The following is a 13,434-nucleotide window of genomic DNA, read 5'->3' on the forward strand; positions in this document are numbered from 1 at the left end:
GTTTTCGATTAGGAAAGGGCCCATTGTAGGTTCAGAAAGAATCCTCCCAGGTATGCAAAGGGCCATAGCAGACTTAAAAGGGTCCTTATTGATCAGGGGACCATCCATTCTAGGCTGAGCAGGTACTCATCTCATGTCCCTAAACGACACCCCTCATCTTTTAAGCCCGAATTGGCCCACGTGTGGCTAAATTCAGACGTCACCCACGTTGAGTCTGGGAAGTGTCATTTTTTTGCCCAGAAAAGGCACAGGTTAAGTCCGGAAAGGATCAAGTTCTGCTCTCAGACCTGAAAACATTCCCAGGCAGACCTGGGAGGGAATTATCTCATCTTAGGCTCAGAATGAGGATGGCGATGGACCCATCTCAGGCCCATACTGAGGCATCACTTATCGGGAGAGGACCCATGTTGGTACACCCACCTGTAGAACTCATTGGTAGGATAGCCGAAGCTTTTTTCCGCCACCAATACTTTAATGATTTGATAGCATTTGGAAGCTCTAGAATCGGCTCATGCTGATGTTTCTGAAGCAGTAGTGCAGGCAGAGGGGGAGGGGGCCAACGGCACGTGTCTCCCCCCATGAGGCTCAGGCCCCCGCCGGATACGATTTAGTATTTGCTAGCTCATATTGAATATAAGTTGACCTCCTATATCTTAGACATATCAACTCTCTCTATCCTATGTTCTCTATCTCTCCCTCTCGCCTTCTCTCTTCCCTATCCCCTCGGTCTCTCTCTCTCTCTATCTCTCTCTCCTCTTCTTCTCTCTCTCTCTCCTCTATCTCTCTCTCTCTCTCTCTTCTCTCCTCTCTCTCTCTCTCTCTCTCTCTCTCTCTCTCTCTCTCTCTACAGTAATACCTTGTTACTTAGATCTTCATTAGCTAGCTATTAGATATAAGCTATGATACACGTAAGGATATTCGAGTAAGGGGCCATCCGGAGGGTCGTGTTCAGGGGCCCCCAGCATGCAAAGCCACACACTTGCCAGTTTTCCCACGTTCTGGCAGTGGAGCAGGCAGGGGAAAGGGCAGGGCGCACGTGTTCGTCCATGAGGTTCCGAGGGGCCGGATCTACGATTAAGGGCCCGATTTGAGGGCTCCATGGAGCCCGAGTGGCCTGTCGAAGTTCGCATTTAGAGGATCGGCCCACAGGGCCGGGCCTCCAATACCAGCCAGAGGACTCCGCACGCTGGTGTAGGACTCTGAGTTGATTAAGCGCCTGCATGTCGGTCAGACCCCATCAGTAACGCACAGTCGTCTCGTTCGCAATGGGTGTTCCACAGTGGCGGAATGTTCCGCAACGCAGGACGAAGCCGGAGCCAGCGATTTACATAGGTCGGGCCCACAGCGCCTAACGGGGACCCTGGGCTGGCTAAGGGCCCCAAGCTGGGCAGAGGCAGTGTTCGAGGAGGCCCGAAGTACCTGGAGGATCCACCGGGACCGACGATCAAAGGCTCCATTGGAGGGCGTAGGAGCACAAAGTCCTGGTCGGGTCTTATTCAGGGTCTTCAGTTTGCAGGTACGGACCCTCAAAGGACAGACAGAGGGCTCTTTGCGCCGATCGAGGACCTCCTAAGTCGATATAAGCCTATATGTTGGTCAAGCACCTCCAGTGCCGCACTGTCCGCTCAGTGTCGGTATGGGCCTGAGGGCCCACTTCCAATCAGCTACAAAGTCAGGGCCAGCAATTACGCTGGTCGATGCCCATAAATCTGTCAGGGGCGCACAGCGCCCAATAGAGGGTCCTGTGCTCGAAAGGGGCCCTGAGGCGACCAAGGGCCGTGTTTGATGGGGCACGAAGAACGTCCCGGGCGGCCCACCAGAACAAACTATCAAAGGACCGTTTGGAGGACCCAAGGGATTGGCTGTAGGTCACATAAAGAACCACGACAAGTGGGGTCGTAACCTAAAACATCACGCAGAGGTTCTCTTGTACCGTTCGAGGACCTTCTGAGACAACGCGGGCGTCTAACTCTGCCAAAGACCACAATCACCGAACAGTTCGTCCCTGTCAGGCTGAACTCTGGGGCCATTTTCCAAGCAGGGACAAGACCGGGGGTGGCCCCCGGTCTCGCATTGGTCTGGGTCCTTGAAACAGTGGTTGTGGCCCCTTTATCGGTCAAGAGCCCATAGTGCATCAAAGGGGGCCATGTCTCGATTTGCGGCCCGTTATCGGTCACGGCCTTTGGTTGAGCAGGCTCGAAGAGGGGCCAGAAGGCCCCCGGGACCAACATCAAGGGCCCGATTGGCCTCGGACCCGGCCCCCCATCCGTAATGCCATGACCTGGAATGTCAGTCAGAGGGCTTCTGTTAGGTCCCTCTTGTTATAGTTCTCTGTCCCTTTTATGTAGGGTGTCAACATGAAGACAAACTGCGGCTACATGTCCGTCTGAGCTCTTGAGACCCATCTCCCAAGCAGGAACGAGGCCAGGGCCCGCGATTCGCAATGTTCGGGTTCTCCGGCGCAATGAGTGGCTCCTGTGTCGGTCAGGGGCCTAAGTGTCTAATAGGGGTCGTGTGGCGGCAAATGCCCCGAGGCGGCCAGGGGCGGTGTTCGAATTTGAATCGGGCGGGGGAACACTTGCTCAACAGGGACGGGAATGGGGCCCTGAATGACAAAGGCTTCTTGCATTGGCCGGGGCCCTCTGGCAACAAAGGAACCAAGGGAACTTATGATGAGCGCTTACATTAAGACAATGGAAGGGTCCCGTGTCAGTTCGGGCCCCCGGTACCGAACGGTGGGCCTCTGCAACCAAGTGTCAGTATGGGTCCATTAAACGGAACGGGAGGCTTTGTGACTGGACCACTTGAGGCGATCAGGAATGCTGTTGCGTCAATGAGGGCTCCTGCGTCGACCGGGTCTCAACTGAGGTTTGCGTGGGTTAGAAGGGCCCCGAATGCCAGAGGCTTCTTGCATTGGTCGGGTCCCTCTGGCAATGAAGGAACAATGAGAACTTATGATGAGCGCTTACATTGAGGCAATGGAAGGGTCCCAATAAGGGGCCAATAAGATATGATGTGTCCCTTAAAGGACCTCCAGTTCGACCAATGGGCTCCCGCTCCGTGTCGCTTGGGTGGCTGTCGGAAGACACTCCGCGGTGGGACGGATTGGCCCTTAAACCCTTGACCGGGACCAAAAATGTGCTCCCTAGTGCTTTGCCTCAATAGGGCCTTTTCCCGGAAAGAAACAAGGGGTCTTATTAGTGTTGAAAGAGTGGTTTCGAAGTGAGTTCAAAACGAACGAGACCATTCCATGTTTGCCCGAGAGCGCTCATTCTTTTGCAGAATCGACTGGTGAAACAAATTACCAAAAGCTTAGAGTATGTGCATCCGCAATCTCGAAAGCCAGGACGGCGATAGTCTGGGTTGCAGTCTCGGTATAACCAAACGGCGTTGGCCGCTGCAAGTAAGATCAGGTGGGGGGTGCCGTGCGCGCGAGGCGACCGTCGTGGAATAATGCTTCCGAATGCCTTAAAAATTGGTTCGCACCGTTCAATGATTAAGCTGAGTACAGCTTTTTGACAACTTTGAGGCTGCACTCTTGACAGATTAACAGCTACAGCAACACGAAAAACAGATATTGTACCTGTATTCCTCCAGTTCGCCCATCACATTCCAGGACCGCTTTGCTGTAAGGGCATTCTGTTCAGTTCATCAATCTAAAAATCGCCACAGGTAAAATATACGCCCGCCTACCCTTTAAATGTACGGTTTGATATCCTAAAGCGTTCTTAGGTACTCCTGTCAAATATGTCATCATTTTTGTCCTATCCGTTGACCGCAGCTTAGTGTTAGCCGCTGGGCCGACGCTGTGCGGTCTGCGGAGGACTACAACGCCTGGCGTCGAGATGTTTGTTGCAAGATTTGCGAGCGCGCATGCTCAAAGCTACGTCAAATGATTTGCATCACTAATCAATTCTGACTGAATCTTGAGCATTTCCAGGCAAGCATACCTCAGTCCTGTTAATCCAAATTGTAGACCCATTTCGATCTACATTCGCGGGGGTCCTTAATAATTCTGCACAGCCCAGATAAGATTCTGACAAGGCCTCTGAGCTCTATCGGCGTAGAAAAAGTTTCACCGGACTATTGCAAATTGAAGGTGCTGGTGATTTGTTTCATACAGTTTTCAAGGCATAAGTTCCTCAGTTGATTGACTACGAAATTCAGACGGAATTGGTCTTGTAGCTGCTATTAGCGTTTGCTCCAGTTACACAAGATAGAAATAGCAAAATATAAAAATATGTCCTCATTAACAAGTGCGCCATATTCAGTGATTTCTTTTGGTCTTTTTAGCAACAGGGGTTCCTTGTCAACCATGTGCCCTCACTTGCCAGGGCTTTGGCTACATGCCTGTGCTGAAAAGTAGAGGCTCATCGGTTTGGTGGACTATTTGTTAAGTCTTTCCCCCTATCCCAAAACCGGATACGCCGCACCTTATAGGAGGTGATTGCCTTAGAAACCAGGCCAGTCGCCGCCCAGCTAGATGCATCTGTCGCCGGCCCAGTACCGCACCGATGACTGACAGCAAATCGATCTGATTGATCCAAAACAGGGCATACGGGTAACCTCAATAAATTTTGCAAAATGAAAGGGACAAAATTTGAGGTCGGGAAAGTTCAGTCGGCACGTGTGGGCCCGTCGGTGGCTGCTTGGATGCTATCACCGGTAAGTAAGAACAGGGGGAGGTGCGAAACCGTAGTTCGAGGCACGCTAGCACGCCCAGGGGGGCGAGTGCCCAAGATCGTCAAGATATCCCGCTGCTGCTGCAGGGGTGTATTTGAGTCTAAAAGTATTGGGATATACTCGCACTACCGACGAAGCCGGGCGTTTTCGAAACGCTACTCGTGGTCACCATTAGTCAATAATTTGCATTATCATTATATTTTTTAATTAAAAAGTCATTGAATAAGGACGCAGAAAAACCAGGAGCTAATGGCCTTCCTCGCTTGTGTAATCCGAGCCGTGTTGGGATCTGGTGCTGCTGAGCCATCCAAGCTAAGAAGGAAGAAACGACCGCTGGACGATTTAAAACACGACCCTCCTAAGTTTCAGTCATTTTGGGTCAGGAATAATACAAATTAGGAGGCATGACATCACATTTTTGTAGCTCGGTACACGTTGTAAGTGTCAACAGCCGAAGCATTAGCGGCATTGGTCGTTAACGTTGGAATAATTTTTATACCGAAGTGGGAATTAATTTACACGACGGATTGCAGCGGGTCTTTTTTGGAACACGTGGTGCCCGCAATCTGTGCCAACTTAATGGTTACGAATATTTCGATTACCCCAAATTACTCCGAGTTAATGATCTCCCATGCTTTTGCTCAAAGTTGAGTTGGGAGCAAGGTAGTTCTATAAAAGCATGAGTTGGGGACAGGAGTTGCCAATTCCTGGCACACATTTTGGTGTTGATATGCCGACACAAATTCAAATCCCTATCAACGAATATCAGGGCATGGCCAGTAGAGGATTGATGTTTGGGTAGGACAACCACAAAAAGGCAATGAACCGTGGCATAAAAACTGAAGACTTCTGCAGTGTCGCAATGTTAGAAGTAATATGCTGTTATTTCAATAAAAGCTGGCGTGACTTTGACTGGCGTGACTGGCGTGGTCATGACCTTGGGGTCAAATAAAGTCAAACAAGCTCAAACTCAAGATTGGTGTCTCAAGTGCCCCCATACCTCTTCATGCCATCGCTGTGAAGCTGGCTACCTATTCTAAACAAAAGGTCAGTGGTCAGTGGTCAGTGGTCAATTTATGTCAGTGAGCTTGGTTGGGCCTTATAAGGCCAAGGTGACAAATGCCTTCGAGATTGCTCCTTTTCTGCAATTCAGTTAGGCGCAAGTGGTGGCCAGAGTCGTTCCAGGTCAGTGACCTATTCTGACCATAAAAAGCGCATGGAGCATGTCTGCTGCGGTCCCTGAAAAGAGTAAATTCGAAGTGAGTATCAGACCTTACCGCATAATTCAAGCTCTCAAACAAAAATTCAGGTTAGTTTCAACCTCGGCCTGACCTCCATACTTAACCTAAGGTCAATGGAGCTTGTCGTTTTCTAACTTCGATTGCTTTCAAATGCCTAAGACACTACCTAAGGCATGTGTGGCTTCGTCTAGCAGTACGTTATCGCACCACATTGAGCGATTCACTGGAAATACCCTTCGCTGACCGCTACAGCCCAGCTTTGACCCGCCATAGGTTAGGGACCTTACAAGGCACAGCTAGTTTTTCACGTCAAAAGATTTGTTATTCAATTGTCTACAGCTATGCAAAGTTTGGCTCGGCTGTGCCGTTGTCGTTGAGAAATCACTTCTGGAAAAACCTTCCAGGGGAGCAAATTAACCCGCACCTGAGCGCGTTTTTAAGACAAGGAAATGGGTGATTTTCACGAATGCTGGTATGGCAGCTAACTTCTAGCAAGACAAAGTGTCTTTCCATTGTATGAACAATACAAACTTTGTATGAAAGAAAACAAATTAAAGCAGACAAAAGCCAAAGCTGAAAATTGGCCTTTAAGTTTGTGAAGAAAATTCAATTCGACTTGCACTTTTACAGAGTTTTGTGGTAGAAACCGCTAGATTTTGCAAAGTAAACCTTAGGACTAGGTGCTCCAAAGTTGATGGGGCCACCCTCCCAATCTGAACGCCATGGGATGGGGGGATCCGCGCCGCTCCCACCGCAACGTCTCTCCAACACTTGCTCCTACGCCCCCCACCCTCCTTTTCACCGCCTCAACGTCTGGAGGATAGATATCAAGAAGAAAAGGAAAAAAAATGGGCACACGCTAATGTCAGGTCAATTATGCTTAAGTGCGGCGCTGCTTAGATGCTCTGGAGCCTGGTGGCCCCGATGGACAAATACAACGGCGCTGAATGTCGGCTAGCAGAAGTAACGTGAAGGACGCGGGCTGTTTGTGGAGCGATGCTATGCATGAGGAGTCAGCCAGCTCCCAAAGCTCCGCCAATGGTGCAGTGCATGCCAAGAGCAGCATTATTGAGGGTGTGAACATGCAACTGTGCTATCAATAATACATGCCGACTCGTAGACTGATATATGATACATGACACCGATTGATGATATGCATAAGTTAAACGGATAGATGTGTTTTGTTGTTGCCACGTAATTCATTAGGGAGTCCAAACCGTGTGGTAACAAAGCGTCCCATGGAAATGGGTGAAAAAATACACAGTAAAATATCGTGCGTATTGTATCCCATGGCCTCAATAATAAAAGAATCTAGCATATTCCGGGTCACAACATGACAGGTCAGTCCCTGTCAGGTACGACCAATGATTAGATGTCGCAAAGAGTAGTTGCATGATTGGCCCATTCCTTTGAAAGTTCCACTCGCAGCCTGAAAATCCCAATCCTAATCTCGGAGGCAATGATCAGTTATTCATATTATGTCGCACTGCTTTAATAATGTGATTGCGTTAAAATACAAGGCTCTGTATGTATTGTTCAAGTTTTCAGCTTTGCTTTCGACTGCATTTTTTTTTATCCTGTGTAGCCCCCGTTACATATGGGTTCATGGCCTGTCTTTAATCATACTCTTTATCTACAGTTATCTACAGCGTGATTTTCCCGATACTTAGGAGCTGTTTGCAATTAACTTTTGCATCGACGTTAGCTGTTATGACATCTGACAGCGGTTTCAACAAAAATACTTGTAACTCTGCCTCACGCCTGAGCTCATGCTACGGAAGTTCCATTGGTCCCATATCACGTGTCAAGGTCGATTACGTCTTTTAGCGACTTTAGAAAGGAGACAGTAACTCAGTGTTGTGCGGCGAATAAGGTGCATACCAGCTTGCACTACATTTCTTTCCCCTGGGATTTACAAGCTAAATTATTAGGTTATACTGTCCTCCAATGGACAGTGCGGATCGATACCAAGGCTGATCAAGGCTTTGTGTGCACATATGCATACACCTAATTCACGCACATGGTGCTACCCTCAAGAGCTATGACATAACCTCATTTCTTTTAAATGCACCGAGTCTAGGACGAGTACGAGCAGGATGCTCGGCGCTGCCTTGGCTGTCTGATCATCGGAGTCGGACAGTATGCGCAGGGAAGGTCAGCTGGGCGGCGAGCGGCCAGACGGCGCGTCGCCCTCGAGCCGAGGGCCCATGGTTCTGACGGGTCCAATTGCTGGTGATCGTCCGGTGGTGTTCCGTGTCTCCGGCAGGACAGAGTTGAATGGTCCAGATTTACTCATCCAGGTGAGCACATGTTTGAGAACTTTTCAGGTGGGCGTGCACGTCAATGGATCCTATTTCGTGCGACAGGGGCCTATTTCCAGCTCATCGCTGTCATCAAGACCAGATGTAAAAGCTCGGGACGGCTCTATACCCTTGTTCCATGATGTACATGCTGGTCGAACTAGATAGGAAACAAAATGACTGGAGGCGTGGTCGTTTTTGCAGACAGCGATCAGCCGAATCCCTTGATTTGCATTGCCTTATGATATGTTATCACTATAACTGGGTGCTTTGGCTGACCCCGAACAGGGCCGTGTCTTCTGAAAAGCGACGAAACGCAAAATAAGACGTCTACATGGGTCATCGCTTCTCGATGAAGTAATTCCTTGCTTGTAGGCGCTCCATTGTTAGTGCGGTGTGCACATGTATGAAATATCTCTGCAGTAGTCCAAACAAACACATTTTAAACAGTCAGCATTTCAACATTCAAGTATGGAAAAGAAATATGGCAGCACTCGTATTTATCTCGCAGCGCCCTCGCTCGAAATATGACTCAGGTGATTTGTTGATGCTGATTACAAGGTGCCAATTATTCGAAGCTTTTAAAACTTAAGCTTTTTAATTTCTCTCACTATGAGTGGCTCGGGATCTTGTTATTTTATCCAGCAATAGGATTCACACGAAAGCTTCACACTTGGTGTTATTTAATTGTGTTGTTCAAAGTATGGCGCCAGTCCACAAGTTTGTAACGGGAAATTGGCGTGCGCATTGGCCACATATTGACCAATGGGTGTTTATGTAGAGGAAAGGGGAGTCTGTTGTGGAAAATGCAGGAGATATGTAACATAGACATGCATAACGTAACAGGACATGCAAGGTTCTATCCTCAGCATATCGAAAGTGCAGCATGCCCGGCATTCAGAAGCGCAAGGTGTTGTGGTTGTAGACGGCTAGGTCAGGGCTATGTGAGGTGTTTTATGGCGATGTGGATATGGCTGGTGGTTACGCGCATACCTAGTGGGCATAGTATTATGTTTTGCCTGCATGGAGGTGTGGCTACATGCGTTTTTCACAGAAGTTTATTTAATTCGGAATCAGGAATATTTTTCCACAAAAATGACATAACAAGATAATCTGGTCCATGACAGTGAGGACTTCTGAGTGCCGGACGTGCACTGCTGTTTGATTTTCCAGCAACGCCTGCGGGCTGGTGACGTGCTTGAACATCTCAGAAGCTGTTGGCATGCGAGCTGTTGGAAAGGTTCCAGGAACTAAAGTTATGTTCCCTATTGTCAACCGTACTCTGTCCAGGTTTCTGTTATGTGGACTGTAGGATTAATTTTGTTGTGCACTTGCCTCAATTGAAGCACAATAGTTTTCCCACAAATGTCACTTTAGTTGGCCCTTAATGCTTGTATATTCCAAACAGCATTCCTTTATGAGCTCTACGTTTTCAGCTGTCATGCGATCCACTCTGTGTATCCCACTAGCCTTCATGCTGCGTGGTAAGTATAACAGCAGGTAGCGCTACCTGAAAAATAATGCGGTCACGGTGGCAGTGCTCGCCGACGCGAGTAGTTCTGGCTCGTCTGCGGTATGCGTTAGGCTCTCAGGCTTTGTCGATAGACATAGAAGTAGGTCACTTTGTTTGGGGAGTTCCCTCAGTTCAGTAACATCAAAGAGGCTAACGTGGATCCGACGTCAACAGCCGTTAAGAGCGAAATGTTTATCCTTCCTTGAAAATATGGGAGCGCGAATGTTCCCATATTTTATTTAATGTCCATGCCCAAGTGTCCTTTATTTTACGATTGGTTGATGTTAAACTCGAGCACTGGGCTCGTCGACATCATTCAGTCATGATAATGGGACGAAGCTTTCAAGCCGTCGCGGCTCTTTGGAAAGGTATGGCCACACACCGCCGTGCTGAGTGTTCACGGGCTTTTTCGGACAGCTCAGCGAAGAATGCCGTCGCCGTTCAAGTGTTTTAGATTCATTAGAGCGCAAACGTCTCGCTCGTGGCTAGGAAAAGAAAATGAGCGGGAATAAATGTTGTGCTTGTTTTTGCAAGCGTGGCAATTTTTGTTCCAGCAGGCGTTGGAGTCGGAGTGTTTGTTAACCGTAGTTAATTGTGCTGAAACTGCTGCCACTCAAGCAGTCCGAACTATGCGATAATATTGACGTACCCCGCTTGCAAAAGGGCCATCTGGACTTAAAGCGTTTGACGCAAAACCATAAAAACGCAACAATTTTGGCTATAAAAGCTTTGAAAGCACGTTTGTCCATCTCCCAGGTCCTGCACCGAACACTAGACTTTATGGACCAACCGCTGTGTTTTCACACTGATGTTAACGCCTGGAACAGAGCAGCCACCTCCCAGCATTGCGTGGTATGTTCTTTTTTTGGTGGGGGGCGGGGGCAAAAGTTATTCATTGTCCTAAGATTTATCCGGTGGCGTAGTTGGGTCAGTCGTAATAACTTAGAACTCTTAGGACGATTGGGACTTTCGTTACACAGGAAGCCCAACAAAACATGCGTCCAAAAAACAATCGTTCAAACGAAAGGCCCGTTCCCGCCTAGCAAACTGGATGCAGAATCCGCTGCAGAGTCTGCGGTCGTCAGCTGTTGCGGACTCAAGGCACCACTTCTGAGCTCTCTTACCTGCGCTTTGCGGAATTGCGCGGTTCGAAATGCCGCCCCTAGCCCGTGAAGGCAGCCCGCTACCGAAGTTACACCGAATTATGCAGCCAGTTCGCAACCTGTAAAAGGGCCTTCAAAGACAAAGTTGGGCACGTAACGCTTCAGTGATCCGCGATGTTGGTAGTTACATCAAATGAGTTGACCATAGAGCACATAGGCTAATCATGAGCTTAATTAACTGCGCCAAAACTGGTCCTCATGATGTTGCTTGACAAGTCTCCAGCGGTCTCTCATACGGTGTACCGACTGGTTGCCCAAATACCAAGACAATTAAGGTACCAATGTACTGTAAATTTGATGTAAGCATAGAGACTCTGTGCTTACGTATGTGCGTGCATACGAGTGTGTGTCTATACGTGAATCGAAACATGAGCATTGATTCCTCATTGATTTATCTGTGTGCGCATCGATACACCCGCGTATCTCATTCAAACTATATATATTTATGCAACGTCATCTTTTGTCTCATTGGGTCTCTCTCCACCCTCTCTCTCTCTCTCCTCTCTCTCTCTCTCTCTCCTCTCTCTCTCCCTCTCTCTCTCTCTTGCTCTCGCTCTCCCTTTATCTCCCCTCGCCCCCCTTTCTCTTTCGGAAAACGTATGGGCTAGATACTTCCTAAGTATTCATCGTTCCTTTGTTCAGGTTTGTTTAGATCGTGGCTGGATTTTGTTCGACGAGGATCTCCACCATGTGGACAACTGGAACATCTGGTGGCGCAAACTCCCATTTCTGTGCTCCGTCTCCCAGCCACCGCCTGCTTCAGCCGTGGCAGGTTCTGTTTTCAGAGACCTAAGGATACCTTAGATCTACCTTGGGTCTGTCTTTCACACATAACACGACACACGAAAAATTTTGAGGGTACATTTCTCGCTTCTCAGAATGGGGCGTGCACGCGTGAGCGTGGAGCGTGAAATTCGCCAATGAGAGTGAATTACGCATGATTTAAACATTGGTCTTGAAATTCCGTTTCGCTTCCTAGCTCAGTATGCTCCGCTGAAATACCTTAACAACTAACTCTATCAGAGCTGATTGAAAAGGCTGCGTTGGCGCAGATGTTAATCAGTGATAATTGTATTGTCGCGTCGTCAAGCACTGTCAATTCTATTCGGAACGCCTTTTCCCCAAATAAATTGCGCGTATTTGTCCGAGATTTCTCAAAGTCTGCGCTACGGGACGATCGTTCCCAATATCGCAATATTACCAAATTTGCATAATGTAGGAGACGAGAGGGCGAACATCTACTTGTATGTTTCATAGTATTTTCCTTTTGCAGTTCGTCAACCATATTCCAAGAGCCAACTCCATCTGCCGAAAGGACTGTCTGGCAAGACACTTACAGAGGATGAACAAAGTTTATGGAAACATTTACAACTATAGGTGAAAAAGGAAACACGCGTTCCTAACCCAAGTGGCATCATCAGCCTATTTAAGGAACTGGTCCCAGTAAAAGTTGTCTTTCGATTTAGAAATAGCTCCGGCATATTGTGCTGATTCATATGCCGACTATTTCCGGACAGGTTTTGCGTTTTAATGACCCTGCAAATTCTTAACTCTAACATGCGCCCGATGGGTACCGATTACCAAGGTGGTAATTTCATAGGGTGACGGGCGGAGACGAAGCGTAAAAAGGGTAGTATCACTAGCTGCTGATTTTTTAAATCGTAGCTTTTCGGTTGTTCTAATACCATTAAGATTAAGCGCTTGGTGCACGTCAAAGTCGTTCAACAATGACAGTCTGCCAACCTGATATTCCAGCAATGCAATCCGCAACCACGTTTTTTTGTGCGAACATCACCTTGATTGCTGGAATTCGTTCAGATTTGAGTGAGAGCATCATTGTATCCAGTTCTGCTTGTCCATTAATGACACCCTGGCTTTCCGATAAACAGTCATTCCAAGCGTTGGTGTTTAGCCCACAGACATACAACTTACCGTTGGATTACACAAAACTGGTAGCCGAGTACACCCGAATCTTGGAGGACGGTGATAAGGCCACCTGGATATGCCAGCCAGTGGGCGCCAGCCAGGGAAAGGGGATCACCATTTTTCGGTGAGTGCCTTTTGAATGGTTCGTTTCTATTTGCTGGTGTTTGCAACCGTCAGGTGGGACGTATGTGGCCTGTGCGGTCATCTGCAAGAAATGAAAAGCGAAGTAGGCTTGTATCCAGGGATGGAGCACCACATGTCAGCACCACCTTTACTGCCATACATGTCATTGGTAAGTCTGATCTGTCCGCAGAGAAGCGATAACGACGACGATGACCGACCGGGAGGCAAGGCCTGGCCTAATCGACGCTATTTTTGCAGGAACTGTCGACGCTGCAGTACGATTCCAACGCCGTGGTACAGCGCTACATCCACAACCCCATGCTGATCGCCGGCTACAAGTTTGACCTCCGCATCTACGCCTGCATACCATCCTACCACCCACTCACCATTTACCTTTATGAGGAGGGGCTTGCCAGGTGAGTTGCATCCGTATGCATGCGTCGCTCATCGCGACATGCACTCTAGGTAATAATGCTGAGCACTAC

This window comes from Pollicipes pollicipes, unplaced genomic scaffold, assembly GCF_011947565.3.
Source record: "Pollicipes pollicipes isolate AB1234 unplaced genomic scaffold, Ppol_2.1 Scaffold_4881;HRSCAF=5763_pilon_pilon_pilon, whole genome shotgun sequence".
Taxonomy (NCBI): Eukaryota; Metazoa; Arthropoda; class Thecostraca; order Pollicipedomorpha; family Pollicipedidae; genus Pollicipes; species Pollicipes pollicipes.